Below are 20,780 nucleotides of genomic sequence, written 5' to 3'. Positions count from 1 at the left end.
AGACTTGACGATTATGTACAGATGCTCCCTACAATAGCCTTCTACATTAAATCTAAGGATAGATATTGGCAGATAAGGACCCTTAAATGGGATCCATGGTTTGAGCCTAACGTAGAAACTACTACTAGAGTAGCATGGATATCACTACCAGATCTACTACCTAATTTTTTTGCTAAGGAACCAATTTTTTGTATAGCCTCAGCTTTGGGGAAACCTTTAATGATAGATATGGCTACAAAGAATCAAACATGACCTAGCTATGCCAAAGTTAAGATTGAAGTGGATTTGGAAGCTAAATTACCACAAAAGGTGAAAATAAATAAGGAGGATGATGTAACTGGAAAAATTAAGTCTAAATAGATACAGATCCAATATAACTATATGCCAAAGTATTGTAATGAGTGTTAGTTACAGGGGCATGATAAGACAACATGCTTGACAATACACCCAGAATTGTTTGAAGCACAAAAGAAAGAAAATAACAAAGAAAGGAGGAAAGCAAAGGTAAAGAACCAAGAATAAAATCATTAATAATGGTAAGAGAAGATACCAGAACAAGCTGGAATGGACATCAAGGAGGAAAAAATATAAGAAGGATAAGTATGGGCATATTGAGGGGGAATTGGAGTATAAGGATGATAATCCCTTTGGAGCTCTCACGAAAGAAGAAAAAGGCAAAAAAAAAAAGATAGAGAAAGAAGAGTTATCAAATGATGATCAAACAAAAGAGTGGGTGAATAGAGTTTTTGGAAAAGAGAAGGTACTACAGGAAGAAAGTGAGAAAGTTTAGAAAGATGGAACTATCAAGGAAAAATCACCACAACGGAAGGAGAAGGACAAGTTAAAGAGTATTGAAGATAGTGAAAAAGACATACACAAAGAGGTGACTACCACATCAGGCGCTAATGAAGAAAATAGCAAGTAAGATCAAGGAGAAGAGGAAAAAGATATGAAGGGAGCTATGGTTCTATAGACAGCAAAAACAGTAGAAGTTTCACCTCTAGCCATCATGGCTGGAATTGAGGAAGAATGTAAAGTTTTAAGGGCTACTATAGAGGGCCTCTCAAAGAATGTTGATTTATCTCCTAAACATAGTGATAAATTGAAGGAGAAGCACACAAAAAAAGAAGAAGAAAGGAGTAGGAGATGCTATATCAATTCAAGCAAACTCAAGGCAGTCAAAGAGAACCATCACCAAACTCCTCAAGTTTCAATCAAGGCCCTCATATGGAATATAAGATATGTGAACACTCAAAAAGCATTCACTAGATTGGTGAATGTGCAGAAACAACATCATTTTTACTTTGTTGGTTTAATGGAACCATTTCAAGATAAGCAATTATTGGAGGTGTATAGAAGGAAGTTGGATCTTGAGCATACTATATCTAATATTAATGGTAAGATTTGGGCATTTATAGATGAAATTATGGAGGTGGAAGTTATAAAGGACGAGCAGCAATAACTTACCATTAGACTACAAAATCGAGAACATGAAGTGGAAGTTGTGGTTACATTAGTATATGCAAAATGTAATCCGTATGAAAGGCTTCAATTATGGGAATCATTGTATGCAATTTCACAAGATACACCAACTTCATGGCTAGTAGGTGGTGATTTCAATGTCATTACTAATGAAAAAGATAAGTTAGGAGGGATCCCAGTAATAGAATTAGAGGTTAGGGATTTTAATCATTGCATTAATATGTGCCTTCTGGGCGATAGAGAATTTAAAGGGAGGAAATACACCTGGTGGAATGGAAAAACTGATGAAGAGTGCATTTTTAAAAGACTGGATAGAATACTTTACAATGATGATATCCAGAGTACTTTTCCAGTAATAGAAGTGGAACATTTTATGAGAAGCAGATCAGATCATGCCCCCTTGTTACTGACGCTAGGCACAACTAATGAAAACATAGTCAAAATATTTAGATTCCTAAACTTTTGGCTACAGGAGGATAGCTTTATGCAGGTAGTGAGACAACACTGGAAAGCTGATTTTCAAGCAAATTCGTTTAGCATGTTTCACTACAAGTTGAAGAGATTTGTAAAGTCCCGATTTCCTGAACCGAAATGCTACACGGTGCTCATGACCCCAAAGGACCACAAGCTAACCTATGAATGATATCTGTACCTGTACATTGCATAATATAACATGATAATGCGAAAATATGCACTGAAAGGCCATAAGGTTCAATACTGAACATAATCCGCATAACATCTGAGTGGGGTAATAGGATACTCAAAACAAAACTAAAAATACTGAAGTCTGAAATCAAATCTACATATAGTCTGAAACCCTCTACTGTCTAGAAAATCTTAATAAAGAGTTGATGGAAAATTTCCCCAACTAACTCCATCAAATAAAATATCTAATAAGATGAAAGAAAAATCATCATGTCCTCGAAAGATGAGGACTCACTTCTGCTCCGATTGCTGCAAACTGGAATCTACTGGTGATCTGGAGCTCATATTTCTAAACCTATGGTAAAAGAACACAATAGCGCGAATGCGTCAGTATGATTGAATGTACTGGTATGCATATGAGGTAGGCTAAATACATGGGGTTCATATACGTGAACAATAATAATAACCGATTGACTATCATGAGCGTGGGAGAATATGCATGAGATGTGATAACTGACACTGATAACATGAGTATATGATAACTAAACTTGAATACTGATAACTGAATAATGATAACTGATAACATGAATGACTGTATCTGAATATAACTGATAACATTGGTAATTGTAACTGACAGCCCTAAATCTAATGGAACTATCTGACTTCTATACTATGTCTGAATTGACTGGGTCTGACAGTCCTAATTCTGTAACATGAAACTGTGGGAAGTAGTATTTAACCAACATACCCCAAATATCCATAATAGCTGAGCTGGGGTCCAATCTGTGCCCTGATTGGAAGGGTGTCAATACCGCGCCACTGGTAAGGATAACATATGAGAAACCCTTCTATAATAGGTAACTCTAGTGAGAATGGTGGAAACCCTCATATAACAGGTTATGCCACCTTATCTACCTCATATAGCAGGCTACAATGTATCAATGTATGTTTCCTACATAGTTCTGTAACATAAGGATTTGCTTCTAAGAATTACACCCTCATATAATAGGTGAGTTCCCGAGTTTACTCGATGCTAATTCCTACTCCCATCTGAATAGACATTGAACATGATATATTGAACTGAACATGAAATGAATTACTGAATTTTGTTAACCAATGGAACACTACTGATATCTGTCAATCGACTGAGTTCATGAGATCATGGAGATTTCCTGAGTAATAAGACTGTATGAAGTCTAAGGATTCATAGCTTGACTGAGAGTATCGTGAAAACATGACATAGCTCTAGGCACACAGCTAATGTTTCGGGTACAAGTACCCTCAGGACTCGATGGAAGGAAACTGACATGACTTGATATTCTTGAATACATATTAATCAACATAATACGTTTATTGAATCATTTCATCAAACGTCTAATATGAACAAGGTTGTACATTTATGGGGATTTCATGATATCATGATAGTTAGGCAAATTTCCTTCATCTAGGAATTTAATCAAACATATTGCAGGCATGATACATGTAAACATCATTGCATAGCAATTTAACATCATGGTTCACTGTTAATTTCATCATACAAGGTTTTAGTCATGAGATTTTATAAATCTTTATCTATACTAATCAACTCACATGGAATTTATCATAAAGTCATGGAATAGAAATGAATTCCTCATTTATCAACATGAACATGAGTAGCTAAAATATGAACACATAAAGAAAATTCATAACTTGTAGTTGAAAAGGGATTCTTGGACTTCATGGATGAAAGGGGTCCATGAGTGAACACTATGCATACATTAGTTCATAAATATTCAAAGATAGAAGGAGAGATTATTGAAATTTGATGGTGAATTCCCTTGGAATTGGACCTTCTATGAAAACCCTAGGGCTTGTTCTTTCGAGTTTCTGAGAGTAATTGAATAATAATAAGTATTTTGGTCACCAATAGATTAATTCTCATGTTTTAGATTAACTAGGTCCATGTAAAAAGACCCAATTACCCTTTAACAAATTTAAAAATGGAATCTGGGAACTAAAAATCCCAATTTTTGACCTTGGCGCGATGCACCACTATCGTTCCAAGCCACTGGAAATTGACAACTGGGACCTGGGACCTTGGCGTGACGCAGAGTCAATTGCGGTGCCCTTTTGATTCTGGTTTTCACCCTTGGCGCGATGTGCTGGGATCACGATGAAACATTGGAAAAAGGATAAACGTCATTTTGGCTTATGGCGTGACGTGCCACTGACTGAATTAATGGCGTTCTATGACTGAAACTTTAAATTTCCATAAATCTTACCCGATTGTCAAATTTAGGCAAATCTTATATCGATGGAAAGCTTAATGAATTTCCTATATGACAAAAAATGAAAATCTTGAAATTTCATCATGGAGTAATCATCATTCAACTTTGAAGCTAATACTAGCCATTCCTGGGACGAAATTAGCTAAGAAAAATTTTAGGGTATTATAATATCTCCCCCTTGAGAACATTCATCCTCGAATGAGACTAAGAGAGGGGAATTACAATATCTCCCCCTTGAGAACATTCATCCTCAAATGAGACTAAGAGAGGGGAAGTACATACACTGACATGCACACTAAACATGAATAACTAGAACATGATCTTATGACAGACATGACTAATAACTGAACACATAACACTGAATATGGGCATCTGATACATGTATAACTAATTCATGAATGCATAACTGAGTGTTCTTAAAGTACTAAGTCTCTCACAATTAGAATGCATGTCTGATGCATAATTATATAACTGAGCTGATACATGAATGCATGACTGAATATGCAATGGTACTCGATAAAAAGTTTATACAGGGAATACGAACATGAAACTGAATACCAAGTTCTTGATGAACACTGAACATGAAACTTAGTAAGCTTAAGGCAAACTGTTACCATGAGCTTGATCGGAGTCGGCAGGGAAGAGGTGAGGATACTTCGTACGCATGTATGCTTTTGCTTCCCAAGTAGTTCCCTCGACGGACTGATTTTGCCAAAGAACTTTAAATAAAGGGACTTATTTGTTCCTCAGTCTACGAGTTTGATAGTCTAGGATTTCGATTAGGATCTTCTCATAAGAGAGGTTATTCTGAACATTTATGCTCTGAATAGGGACTACAACTGTTGGGTCACATATGCACTTCTTGGGAAAAGAGACATGGAAGCCTTGATGAACAAAAGATAGATCTAAAGGCAATTCGAGATCATAAGCTACCTTGCTGAAACGACTGAGAATATTAAAAGGACTGACATATCGGGGACTGAGTTTTCCCTTCTTTCTAAATCTCTTCATTCCCTTCATAGGAGAGATCTCAAAGTAGATGTAACCACCAATCTTGAACTTGAGATCCTTTCTACGAACATTTGTATAAGACTTTTGTCGGCTCTGAGAAGTCCGAAGTCTTTCTCTAATCAACTGAACTTTCTCTAAGGCATCAAATACTAAGTCAGGCCCTATAACTGAGGCCTCACTAACTTTGAACCAACCAATTGGAGATCTACATCTACTACCATAGAGATCTTCAAATGGAGCCATCTGAATACTGGAATGATAGCTATTGTTGTATGCAAACTCAATCAAAGGCAAGTGGTCATCCCAACTACCCTTGAAATCAATTGCACACGCCCTTAGAATATCTTCTAAGGTTTGAATGGTTCTTTCTGCTTGACCATCTATCTGAGGATGAAAGGTTTTACTGAGATGAACTTGGGTACCAAGACCCTTTTAAAACACTTTCCAGAAGTGAGAGGTGAACTGGGTACCTCTTTCTGAGATGATAGATAACGGAACACCATGCAATCTGACCAACTCTCTGATGTAGAGTTTGGCATAATCCTTGGCTGAATAAGAGGTATGAACTGGAAGGAAATAAGCTGATTTGGTTATTCTATCTACAATGACACAGACTGAATCATGCTGATGACGTGTTTGAGGCAAACCCATCATGAAGTCCATGTTCACTTCTTCCTACTTCCAAGTAGGAATAATGAACTCCTACATCAAACCACTAGGCTTCTGATGCTCTATTTTAACCTGTTGACATGTATAACACTTAGCTACAAACTCTACAAAATCTTTATTTATTCCACTCCACTAATAGATATCCCATAAATCACGGTACATCTTAGTGGCCCTTGTATAAATAGAGTAGTGCGCACCATGCGCCTCTGCAATAATTTGCTTCTTTAAGTCATCTACACCTAGAACAAAGAGATGAACCTGACAACGAATAACACTATCTTCCCCTTGTCAGAAAGCCTCCACTTTTTGATTCTGAACTGACTCTTTCAACTTGACAAGGCTGGAATCCCTATCTTGCTTTTCTTTTACCTCAAAAACTAGAGATAATTCTGAACTACTCTGAACACATACGCCACCCTCTGATGAATCAACTAAGCGAACGCCTAGTCTGGTATGCTGATGGACTTCTTGAGCTAGCTTCTTCTTACTATCTTCCACATGAGAAACACTACCTATGGAAAGCCTACTAAGAGTGTCGACCACTACATTGGCCTTTCTCTGATGATAGAGAACACTCATGTCATAATCTTTCAAGAGCTCTAACTACCTTCTCTGATGAAGATTGCGATCATTCTATGAAAAGATATACTGAAGGCTCTTATGATCTGTGAAGAAATCTACATGAACGCTGTATAGATAATGCCTCCAAATCTTTAAGGCAAAAACTACGGATGCTAACTCAAGATCATGAGTAGGGTGATTCTTCTCAAGGGGTTTAAGCTGTCTAGAGGCGTAGGCTATGAACTTACCATGCTACATGAGGACACAACCCAAACCCACTCTGATGCATCATAATAAACTACAAACCCATCTAAACCATCTGAAAGAGCTAGAACAAGAGCTGAGGTAAGTTAAGTCTTCAATTCCTAAAAACTCTTCTCGCATGGATCTGACCACTAAAACTTGATTTTCTTCTGAGTCAATCTGGACATAGGGGATGCAATAAAAGTAAATCACTCAGCAATCTATTTGTAATAGCCAGCCAGACCCAAGAAACTCATGATATCTGATGGAGATATGGGTCTGGGCCAGTTTCTTACTGCTTTGGTCTTTTGAAGATCTACACTAATGCCATCACCGAAAACGATATGAACAAGGAATACTGTTGAACTTAGCCAAAATTTGAACTTACTAAATTTGGTGAATAACTGATGATTTATGAGAGTTTGAAGTACTATTTTGAGATGCTCTGCATGATCGCGCTCAGTGCGAGAATAGAACAGAATATCATCTATGAAGACTATGATGAACATGTCCAAGTATTGCTTGAACACATGGTTCATTAAGTCCATGAAGGCTGCTGGGGCATTGGTAAGACCAAATGACATGACTAGAAATTTAAAGTGACCATTCTAAGTACGGAAACCTATTTTTGGAATGTCATATTCTCTAACTCTTAGATAATGATAGCCTGATTTGAAGTCTATCTTAGAGAAATAACTAGAACCCGAAAGTTGGTCAAACAAGTCATCGATTCTGGGAAGTGGATGCTTTTTCTTGACTATGACTTTATTAAGTTGACGATAATTAATGGACATTCTAAGAGAACCATCTTTCTTGCGCATGAATAAGATTGGTGCACCCCATGGGGAACTACAGGGTCTAATGAATCCCTTATCTAAGAGATCCTTCAACTGTTCTTTTAGTTCTCTGAGTTCTGTCGGTGACATTCTGTATGGCGGAATAGAGATAGGCTGAGTATCCAGAAGAAGATCAATATCGAGGTCTATTTTCTTTCCGAAAAGAATTCCTAGAAGATCTTTGGGAAAGACATCTGAATATTTATTTATAACTGAAAATGATTCAAGATCGGGAGTCTCAAAGCTGGAATCCTTAACATGAACAAGAGGATAGACACATCCCTTAGATATCAATTTCCTTACCCGAAGGTAGGAAACATGCTTACCACTGAAAGCAGATACACTACCCTTCCACTCTAGGATGGGTTCATTCAAAAACTAAAAATGAACTATTCTATTTCTGCAGTCTACTACAGTATAGCAGGAATGAAGTCAATCCATGCCGAGAATGACATCAAAATCAGTCATCTCTAATTCAACTAAGTCTGCTGAAGTAACTTTCTAAAATATCATAATCGGGAAGTTCCTGTATACCTACCGGGCTATGATGGTTTTACCCACTAGGTTAGAGACTAAAAAGAGCTCTGCTAGAATTTCAGGACTGATTTCGAAATCAACTTATATATAAGAAGTACTAAAAGACAAAGAAGCTCCTAGATCTAACAAAGCATAAATATGCACATGAAAGATCTGTAACGTACCAGTAACTACATCAGGATAATTTTCTTGATCTTGTTGAGTTTGAAGGGCATAAAGATGATTTGGGCGTTGCCCACTAGTAGCACTGGAAGTGGTACCCTACTGATTTGGGCGATCAGACTAAGCTGAAGAGCGATTTTATTGACCCTGAGGACCTGGCTGAGGACAGTTTCTGACTTTATGGCCTGGCTTACCACAACCGAAACAAATTCCACTACCCGCCCTACACATACCTTGATGGTGCTTACCATAAGTCTGGCAAAGAGGATAGATACGGGCACTGCTAACACTGCCCTGGGTCTTAGAGCCTGGCGCTCTATCTTTTGTTACCCTCTCTGAACTTAGGAACTGGAGCACTGGCTGTAGAGAAAGATGGAACTGATGACTTAGGAGGGAACTGAGAACGGTTTCCTCCTTCTAACTTAAGATGAGCGAAGTTGAAGCTACCTGTCTTCGCTCTCTTATTCTACTTCTCCCTCTGCTTAATCTTCTTTTCCTCTATCTACTGAGCATGGGTCATAAGTTTAGCTAAGGTCATGTCACTATTCAGCATGGCAGATCTGCACTCATTAACACGCTGTCGTTCACCCCTGAAGCAAACTTACTTATCTTGGATCTACTATCTTCAACCATATGAGGGGCATATCTGGCTCTTCAACCATATGAGGGGCATATCTGGCTAATTGAGTAAACTTTAGAGAATACTCTTCATCATCATATTGCCCTAGCTAAGGTTGATGAACTCTAGCCCCTTGGCTTCTCCAAGCTCTTAGGGAAAGAATCTGTCTAAGAATGCAGTAACAAACTCCTCCCACTCTATAGGACCTGCATCATCGGACCTTTCTGGCTGCCACCGTTTGAACCAAGCATGAGCCATATCCTACAACTGGTATGAAGCTAGACCAGCACTCTCAATAGTAGTCACCCCCATGATGTCTGTCACTTTCTAGATCTGATAAATGAATTCTTAAGGCTCTTCATCTACCTTAGACCCAAGGAAGTTTGGAGAATTCATTCGGGTGAGGTCTCGAATCCTAGCTGTAGCTGACTTGGCCATTAGGTTAGCTGGAATAACTGTTGCCCGTTCATTTTGAGCATCGACTGATTGAGCAAGAGTGGTAAATACGGTCTTGAACTCCGCATGAGAAACATGATTGCCCAAAGGTTCTTCGGGCTGAGGGGCTGACTAATTTCTTCCCTTAAGAGGCATATTCTGAAATAAAGAGAAAAAATGGATTAGACTGAGAGACTGAATTGTGATTATGCTTATTGGCATCACATGAATAGTGAAATAAGGGAAACTATTCTTATGACATCTCATAGCCTCCTGCACATAAATGTGGTGTGCAACACACCCATGTACAAGACTCTACTAGATGTGGCTTTCAGACTTCCTAGGACTATTGAATCTTAGGCTCTGGTACCAAGTTTGTAATGCCCCGATTTGATGAACCGGAGTGCCACACGGTGCTCAGGACCTCAAAAGACCACAAGCTAACCCATGATTGATATCTGTACCTGTACACTGCATAATATAACATGATAATATGGAAACATGCACTGAAAGGACATAAGGTTCAATACTAAATATAATCCACATAACATCTGAGTGGGGTAATGGAATACCCTAAACAAAATTGAAAATAATGAAGTCTGAAATCAATTCTACATATAGTCTGAAAGCCTCTACTGTCTGAAAAATTTGAATAAATAGTTGATAGGATATGTCCCCAACTAACTCCATCTAATAAACTGTCTAATGAAATAATAGAAAAATCATCATCTCCTCGAAAGATGAGGACTTACTTCTACTCTGACTGCTACAAACTGGAATCTACTGCTGATCTGGAGCTCGTATTTCTGAACCTATGGTATAAGAACACCATAGCGTGAATTCGTCAGTACGATTGAATGTACTGGTATGCATGTGAGGTAGGCTAAATACATGGGATACATATGCATGAACAAAAATAATAACTGACTGACTATCATGAGCATAGGAGTACATGCATGAGACGTGATAAGTGACATTGATAACGTGAGTACATGTTAACTGAAGCTAAATGCTGATAACTTAATACTAATAACTGATAACATGAATGACTATATCTAAATATAACTGATAACATGGGTGACTGTAACTGACAGCCTTAAATCTGATGAAACTATATTAGTTCTGTACTATTTCTGAGTTGACTATGTCTGACAGTCCTAATTCTGTAACATGAAACTATGGGAAGTAGTATTTAATAGAAATGCCCTAAATTTGCCATAATAGCTGAGCTGGGGTCCAATCCATGCCCTTATTGGAAGGGTGTCAATACCGCACCACTACTAAGGACAACATGTGAGAAACCCTCCGATAATAGGTAACTCTAGTGAGAACAGTGGGAACCCTCATATAACAGGTTAATCCACCTCTTCTACCCTCATATAGCAGGCTACGATGTCTCAACCTATGCTGGCTATATAGTTCTAGAATACAAGGATTTGCTTCTAAGAGTCATAACCTCATATAACAGGTAAGTTCCCATCCTTGGGTTCACTCGGTGCTAATTCCTACTCCCATCTGAATAGACACTGAACATGATTTACTGAACTAAACATGGACTGAATTACTGAATTTTGTTGACCAACGGAACACTACTAATATTTGTCAACTAGCTGAGTTCATGAGATCATGGAGATTTCCTGAGCCATAAGACTGTCTTAAGTCTAAGGATTCATAGCTTGACTGAGAGTATCGTAAAAACATGACATAGCTCTAGGCACATAGCTAATGTTTCGAGTACAAGTATCCCCAGGACTCGATGGAAGGAAACTGACATGACGATATTCTTGAATACATAGTATTAACCACAATACATTTATTGAAGCATTTGATCAAACGTCTAATAGGCATAAGGTTGTACATTCATGGGGATTTCATGATATCATGCTAGTTAGGAAAATTTCATTCATCTATTCATTTAATCAAACAAATTATAGGCATGATACATATAAACGTCATTGAATAGAAATTTAACATCATTTTTCACTCCCAATTTTTAGTCATGAGATTTTATAAATCTTTATCTATACTAATCAACCCATATGGAATTTATCATCAAGTTATGGAATAGAAATCAATTCCTCATTTATCAACATGAACATGAGCAGCCAAAATATGAACACATAAAGAAAATTCATAACTTGTAGTTGAAAAGGGATTCTTGGACTTCATGGATGAAAGGAGTCAATGAGTGAACACTATGCTTACACTAGTTCGTAAATATATAATGATTGATGGAGAGATTATAGAAATTTGATGGTGAATTCCCTTGGAATTGGCCCTTCTATGAAAACCCTAGGGCTTGTTCTTTCGAGTTTCTGAGAGTAATTGAATAATGATAAGTATTTTGGTCACCAATAGATTAATTCTCTTGTTTTAGGTTAACTAGGGCCGTGGAAAAAGACCCAATTACCCTTGAATGAATTTAAAAACAGAAGATGGGAACTGAAAATCATGATTTTTGACCTTGGCACGATGCACCACTATCGCACCAAGCCACTGGAAATTGACAACTGGGACCTGGGACCTTGGCTCGACGCGGAGTCAATCGCGGTGCCCTTTTGATTCTGGTTTTCACCCTTAGTGCGATGCACTGGGATCACCGAGTAATACTGGAAAAAGGATAAACGTCATTTTGTCTTATGGCGTGATGCACCACTGACTGAATTTACGACGTTCTACGACTGAAACTTTAAATTGCCATAACTTCTTACCTGATTGTCGAATTTAGGCAAATCTTATATCGATGGAAAGCTTAATTGAAAATTCATCATGGAATAATCATTGTTCAATTTTGAAGGTAATACTAGGAATTCTTGGGACAAAATTAGCTAAGATAAATTTTGGGGTATTACAATATCTCTCCTTTGAGAACATTCGTCCTCGAATGAGACTAAGAGAGGGAAAGTACATAGACTGACGTGCACTCTAAACATGAATAACTGGAACATGATCTCAAGACTGACATGACTGATAACTAAACACATAACAATGAACATGGGCATCTGATACATGTATAATTGATTCATGAATGCATAACTGAGTATTCTTAAAGAATTAAATCTCTCACAATGAGAATGCATGTCTGAGGCATAATTATATAACTGAGCTGATACATGAATGCATAACTTAATATTCAATGGTACTTGATACCAAGTTTATCCTGGGAACATGAACATGAAACTGAATACCAAGTTCGTGATGAACACTGAACATGAAACTGAGTAAGCTTAAGGAGAACTATTACCTTGAGCTTGATCTGAGTCCGCGGGGAAGATGTGAGGATACTTGATATGTATGTCTTCTTCTTCTTCCCAGGTATCTTCCTTGATGGACTAATTTCTCCAAAGAACTTTAACTAGAGGGACTTATTTGTTCCTCAGTTTTCGAGTCTGATAGCCTAGGATTTCGACCTGGATCTCCTCGTAAGAAAGGCTATTCTGAACATCTATGCTCTGAATAGGGACTACAACTGCTGGGTCACTTATGCACTTCTTGGGAAAAGTGACATGGAAGACTGGATGAACTAAATCTAGATCTAAAGGCAATTCGAGATCATAAGCTACTTTGCTGAAACGACTGAGAATCTTGAAGGGACTGATATATCGGGGACTGAGTTTTACCTTCTTGCTGAATCTCTTCACTCCATTCATAGGAGAGATCTTGAAGTAGACATAATTACCAATGTTGAACTTGAGATCCTTTCTACGAACATCTATATAAGACTTCTGTCGGCTCTGAGCAGCCCGAAGTCTTTCTCTAATCAACTGAACTTTCTCTAAGGCATCGAATACTAAGTCAGGCCCTATAATTGAGGCCTCACTAACTTTGAACCAACCAATTAGAGATCTACATCTCCTACCATAGAGAGCTTTAAATGGAGCTATCTGAATACTAGAATGATAGCTATTGTTGTGCTAACTCAATCAAAGGCAAGTGGCCATCCCAACTACCCTTGAAATCAATTGCACACGCCCTTAGAATATCTTCTAAGGTTTGAATGGTTCTTTCTGCTTGACCATCTATCTGAGTATGAAAGGCTATATTGAGATGAACTCGAGTACCAAGACCCTTTAGAAACACTTTTCAGAAGTGAGGTGAACTGGGTACCTTTATCTGAGATAATAGATAACGGAACACCATGCAATTTAACCAACTCTCTGATGTAGAGTTTGGCATAATCCTTGGCTGAATAAGAGGTATGAACTGGATGGAAATAAACTGATTTGGTCATTCTATCTACAATGACCCAGACTGAATCATGCTGATGACTAGTTTGAGGCAAACCAATCATGAAGTCCATGTTCACTTCTACCCACTTCCAGGTAGGAATAATGAACTCCTACATCAAACCACTAGGCTTCTGATACTCTATCTTAACCTGCTGACATGTATAGCACTTCACTAGAAACTCTACAACATCTCTCTTTATTCTACTCCACAGATAGATATCCCGCAAATTGCTGTACATCTTAGTGGCCCCTACATGAATAGAGTAGCGTGCACCATGCGCCTCTGCAAGAATTTTCTACCTTAAGTCATCTACACCTGGAACACAAAGACGACCCTGACAACGAAGAACACTATCTACCCCTTGGGAGAAAACCTCTGCTTTGTGATTCTGAACTGACTCTTTCAACTTGACAAGGCTGGAATCCCTTTTTTGCTTTTCTTTTAACTTGGAAATTAGAGATGATTCTGAACTACTCTGAACATATAGGCCACCCTATGAGGAATCAAATAGGAATCAACTAAGGAAACGCCTAGTCTGGCAAGCTGGTGGACTTCCTGAGCTAGATTCTTCTTACTATCTTCCACATGAGAAACACTACCCATGGAAAGCCTACTAAGAGCATCGCCCACTATGTTGTCCTTGCTCGAATGATAGAGAACACTCATATCATAATCTTTCAAGTGCTCTAACCACCTTCTCTAATAAAGATTGAGATTTTTTTAAGAAAAGATATACTAAAGGATCTTATGATCTGTGAAGATATCTACATGAATGCTGTATAGATAATGCCTCCATATCTATAAGGTAAAAACTACGACTGCTAACTCAAGATCATGAGTCGGGTAATTATTCTCATGGGGTTTAAGCTATCTAGAGGCATAGTCTATAACCTTACCCTGCTACATGAGGACACAACCCAAACCCACTCTGGATGCATCACAATAAACTACAAACCCATCTGAACCATCTGGAAAAGCTAAAATAGGAGCTGAGGTAAGTCGAGTCTTCAATTCTTGAAAACTATTCTCGTATGGATCTGACCACTGAAACTTAATTTTCTTCTGAGTCAATCTGGACATAGGGGATGCAATAGTAGAAAATCCCTCAATAAACCATTTATAATAGCCAGACAGACCCAAACAACTCCTGATATCTGATAGAGATATGGGTCTGGGCAAGTTTCTTACTGCTTTGGTCTTTTGAAAATCTACTCTAATGCCATCACCGGAAATGATATGACCAAGGAATGCTATTGTCCTTATCCAAAATTCCCACTTACTAAATTTAGCAAATAACTGATGATTTTTGAGAGTCTAAAGTATTGTTCTGAGAAAGTCTACATGATCGCACTCAGTGCGAGAATAGACCAGAATGTCATCTATGAAAACTATGATGAACAAGTCCAAGTATTGCTTGAACACATGGTTCATCAAGTCCATAAAGGCTGTTGGGGCATTGGTAATACCAAATGACATGACTAGAAATTAAAAGTGACCATACCGAGTATGGAAAGCTATTTTTGAAATGCCACATTCTCTAACTCTAAGCTGATAATAGCTAGATGTGAGGTATATCTTAGAGAAATAACTGGCAATTGGAAGTTGGTCAAACAAGTCATCAATTCTGGGAAGTGGATACTTGTTCTTAACCATGACTTTATTGAGTTGATGGTAATCAATGGACATTCTAAGAGAACTATCTTTCTTGCGCACGAATAAGACTGGTGCTCCTCATGGGGAAATACTGGGTCTGATGAATCACTTATCTAAGATATCATTCAACTGTTCTTTCAGTTCTCTAAGTTTTTTCAGTGCCATTCTGTATGGTAAAATAAAGATAGGATGAGTATTCGGAAGAAGATCAATATCGAAGTCTATTTTCCTTTCGGGAGAAATTCCTGAAAGATCTTCAGGAAAGATAACTGAATATTTATTTACAACTGGAATTGATTCAAGACCAGGAGTCTCAGAACTAGAATTCTTAACATGAACAAGATGATAGACACATTCTTTAGATATCAATTTCCTTGCCCGAAGGTAGGAAATAAGCTAACCTCTGAAAGCGGATACACTACCCTTCCACTCTAGGATGGGTTCATTCAGAAACTAAAACTAAACTATTCTATTTTTGTAGTCTACTGTAACATAGCAGGAATGAAGATAATCCATGATGAGAATGACGTCAAAATCAGTCATCTCTAATTCGACTAAGTCTGCTGAAGTGACTTTCTGTAATATCATAACTGGGCTATTCCTGTATACCAGCCAGGCTATGATTGTTTTACCCACTAGGGTAGAGACTGAAAAGAGCGCTGCTAGAATTTTGGGATTGATTTCAAAGTCAATTGCTATATAAGGAGTAACAAAAGACAAAGAGGCTCCTGGATCTAGCAAAGCGTAAATATGCACATGAAAGATCTGTAATGTAACAATAACTACATCAGGAGAATTTTCCTGATCTTGTTGATTCTGAAGGGCATAAAGACGATTTGGGTGTTGCCCACTAGTAGCACAAAAAGTGGCACCCTACTGATTTGGGCGACCAGAATGAGCTGAAGAGTGATTCTATTGACCCTGAGAACCTAGCTGAGAACAGTCTCTGACTCTGTGGCCTGGCTTACCACAACTGAAACAAATGCCACTACCTTCCCTACACACACCCTGATGGTGTTTACCATAAGTCTGGCAAAGAGGATAGGTACAGGTACTGCTAACACTGCCCTGGGTCTTAGATCCTGGTGCTCTATTTTTGTTTCCCACTTTCAACTTAGGAACTGGAGCACTGGCTATAGAGAGAGACGGAACTGATGACTTAGGATGAAACTGGGAATAGTTTCCTCCTTCTATCTTAGGATGAGCGAAGTTGAAACTATCTGTCTTTGCTTTCTTATTCTACTTCTCCCTCTGCTTAATTTTCTTCTCCTCTATCTGCTGAGCATGGGTCATAAGTCTAGCTAAGGTCATGTCACTGTTCAGCATGGTGGATCTGCACTCATTAACCATACTGCCATTCACCCCTGCAGCAAACTTACTCATCTTGGATCTACTGTATGCAACCACATGAGGGGCGTATTTCGCGAATTGAGTAAGATTTAGAGAATACTCTTTCATCATCATATTGCCCTACCTGAGGTTGATGAACTCTAGTATCTTGGCTTCTCTAAGCTCTTGGGGAAAGAATCTATCTAAGAATGCAGTAACAAACTCCTCCAACTCTATAGGACCTGCATCATCGGACCTTTCTGACTGCACTTTTGAACCAAGCATGAGCCACATCCTGCAACTGGTATGCAGCTAGCTCAGCACTCTTAACAGTATTTACCACCATGATCTCTGTCAGTTTCTAGATCTGATCAATGAATTCCTGAGGGTTTTCATCTACCTTAGACCCAAGGAAGGTTGGAGGATTCATTCGGGTGAGGTCCTGAATCCTAGCTGCCGTAGAATTGGTCAATGGGTTGGCTGGAATAAATGTTGTCCGTTCATTATGAGCAGCGACTTATTGAGCAAGAGTGGTAAATGTGGTCTTGAACTCTGCATGAGAAACATGATCATCCAAAGGTTCTTCGGGCTGAGGGGCTGACTAATTTCTTTTCTTAGGAGGCATATTCTGAAATAATGAGAAAAAATAGATTAGACTGAGAGACTGACTTATGATTATGCTCATTGTCATGACATGAATACTTAACGAAGGGAAGTTATTCTTAAGACATCTCATATCCTCCTGCACATAAATGTGGCACGTGACATACCCATGTACAAGACTCTACTAGATGCGGCCTTCAGTCTTCCTAGGACTCTATTGAACCTTAGGCTCTGATACCAAGTTTGTAATGCCCCGATTTGTTGAACCAAAATGCTACATGGTGCTCATGACCTCGAAGGACCATAATCTAACCCATGACTGATATCTATTCCTGTACAATGCATAATATAACATGATAATATGAAAACATGCACTAAAAGGCCATAAGGTTCAATACTAAACATAATCCGCATAGCATCTGAGTTGGGTAATGGAATACCCAAAACAAAATTAAAAATAATGAAGTCTGAAATCAAATCTACATATAGTCTGAAAGCCTCTACTGTTTGAAAAATCTAAATAAAGAGTTGATGGGACATGTACCCAACTAACTCCGTCTAGCAAACTGTCTAATGAGATAATAGAAAAATCATCATGTCCTAGAAAGATAAGGACTCACTTCTACTCTGACTGTTACAAATTGGAATCGGAGCTCGTATTTCTGAACCTATGGTATAAGAACACCATAGCACGAATGAGTCTGTGCGATTGAATGTACTAGTATGCATGTGAAGTAGGCTAAATACATGGGGTTCATATGTATGAAAAATAATAAAAACTGACTGACTATCATGAGTGTAGGAGTACACGCATGAGACGTGATAACTGACACTGATAATGTGAGTACATGAAAACTGAAACTGAATGCTGATAATTGAATATTGATAACTGATAACATGAATAACTGTATTTGAATATAACTAATAACATGGATGACTGTAACTGATAGCCCTAAATCTGATGGAACTATCTGAGTTCTATACTATGTCTGAGTTTACTGAGTCTGATAGTCCTGACTCTATAACATAAAACTGTAAGAAGTAGTATTTAACCGACATGCCCCAAATGTACCATAATAGCTTAGCTGGGGTCCAATTCGTGCCCAGATTGAAAGGGTGTTAATACCGCGCCACCGGTAAGGACAACATATAAGAAACCCTCCTATAACATGTAACTCTAGTGAGAACGGTGGGAACCCTCATTTAACAGGTTAAGCCACCTCATCTACCCTCATATAGTAGGCTAGGATGTCTCAAACTATGTTGGCTACATAGTTCTGGAACACAAGGATTTGCTTCTAAGAATCACACCCTCATATAACATGTAAGTTCCCATCCTTAGGTTCACTCGGTGCTAATTCCTACTTCCATATAAATAGATACTAAACATGATTTACTGAACTGAACATGGACTGAATTACTAAATTTTTTTTACCAATGAAACACTACTGAAATCTATCAACTGACTGAGTGCATGAGACCATGGAGATTTCCTGAATCATAAGAATGTCTGAAGTCTAAGAATTCATAGCTTGACTGAGAGTATCGTGAAAACATGACATGACTATAGGCACACAACTAATGTTTTGGGTACAATTACCCCCAGGACTCGATGGAAGAAAACTGGCATGACTTGATATTCTTGTATACATAGTAATCACCACAATACATTTATTGAAGCATTTCATCAAACGTCTAATAGGCATAAGGTTGTACATTCATGGGGATTTCATGATATCATGCTAGTTAGGCAAATTTTCTTCATCTAGACATTTAATCAAACATATTGCAGGTATGATACATGTAAACATCATTGAATAGCAATTTAACATCATGGTTCACTCCCAATTTCATCATACAAGGTTTTAGTCATGAGATTTTATAAATCTTTATCTATACTAATCAACCCACATGGAATTTATCATCAAGTCATGGAATAGAAACCAATTCCTCATTTATCAATATGAACATGAGCAGCCAAAACATGAACACATAAAAAAATCCATAACTTGTAATTGAAAAGGGATTCTTGGACTTCATTGACGAAAGAGGTCCATGAATGAACACTATGCATACATTAGTTTGTAAATATATGAAGATTGACAGAGAGATTATTGAAATTTGATGGTGAATTCCCTTAGAACTGGACCTTCTATGAAAACCTTAGGGCTTGTTCTTCAGAGTTTTTGAGAGTAATTGAATAATGATAAGTAATTTGGTCACCAATAGATTAATTCTTGTGTTTTAGGTTAACTAGGTCCGTGGAAAAAGACCCAATTACCCTTGAACGAATTTAAAAATAGAAGCTGGGAACTAAAAATTTTGATTTTTGGCCTTGGCGTGACGTGCCACTATCGCGCCAAGCCACTGGAAATTGACAACTATGACTTGGGACCTTGGCGCGATGCGAAGTCAATCGTGGTACCCTTTTGATTCTGGTTTTAACCCTTGGTGCAATGTGCTGGGATCACAGAGAAACACTCGCAAAAGAATGAACGTCATTTTAGCTTATGGCGCGATGCGCCATTGATTGAATTGACGACGTTCTACGACTGAAACTTTAAATTGACATAACTTCTTACCCGGTTGTCGAATTTAGGCGAATCTTATATCGATGGAAAGCTTAATGAATTACCCCTATGACAAAAAGTGAAAATCTTTAAAATTCCTCATGTAATATTTATCATTCAACTTAGAAGCTAATACTAAGCATTCTTAGGACGAAATTAGCTAGGAAAAATTTTGAGGTATTACAAGATTAAAGAAATCACTAACCCAGTGGAGTAAGTAAACTTTCGGGAACATATTCCAAGAGATAGCAACTTTGGAAGATGTAATAAAAGTGGCTGAATCACAATTTGAAACCGAACCTAATGTAGCTAATAGGGAGAAGTTGCATGAAGCACATGCAAAGTTGAAATTATTCTTGCATAGGGAAGAGGAATTCTGGAAATAGAAAGCAAGTATGCAGTGGTTCAGGGATGGAGAAATAAATACAACGTTCTTTCACACTTTATTTAATCGGAGAAGATAGAGACTTAAAGTAAATAGAATTCAGAATGAAGAAGGGGAATGAATGGAAAACCCAGAGGACATTGCTGAAGTTGTTGGTGATTTCTATAGAAATTAATTTAAACGACAAGAAGGGGATTTTAAGTATGACATGATTGAAGGTTTGTCGAATGTTTTGAGTGACGAGGAAAGTAACAACATGCATGAAGAGCCTACAATTGAAGAAGTTTATCAAGCTTTTATGGGACTAAATAGGCATAGCGCAGGAGGCCCGGATGGAATGATAGATGCATTTTATCAAGGCTCCTGGGAAATCATAAAGCATGATGTGTATGATATAGTGAAAGCTTTCTTTGCATGAGAAGAATTACCTAGGTTTTTAACGCATATGAATCTAGTTCTTATTCCTAAAAAGGTGAATGCTAGCAATTTCTCATACCTGAGGCCTATTTCCTTGAGTAATTTTGTTAATAAAATCTTATCAAG

The 20,780-nt window shown here is 37.9% G+C and overlaps 1 long non-coding RNA gene across 1 annotated transcript; it reads right to left on the bottom strand.

The window, feature by feature from the left end:
- Window positions 1–2,172: 2,172 nt before the first annotated feature.
- Window positions 2,173–13,014, bottom strand: LOC124898701. The gene is made up of 3 exons (XR_007055416.1): window positions 12,712–13,014; window positions 10,220–10,279; window positions 2,173–2,482 (listed from the first exon to the last, which is right to left on the bottom strand). It is a non-coding gene; the product is annotated as an uncharacterized LOC124898701 (long non-coding RNA).
- Between the last annotated feature and the right edge of the window lie 7,766 nt (window positions 13,015–20,780).

The sequence above is a fragment of the Capsicum annuum genome, chromosome 5, assembly GCF_002878395.1.
Source record: "Capsicum annuum cultivar UCD-10X-F1 chromosome 5, UCD10Xv1.1, whole genome shotgun sequence".
Lineage (NCBI taxonomy): Eukaryota > Viridiplantae > Streptophyta > Magnoliopsida > Solanales > Solanaceae > Capsicum > Capsicum annuum.
This window is presented reverse-complemented; position numbering and strand designations above follow the sequence as displayed.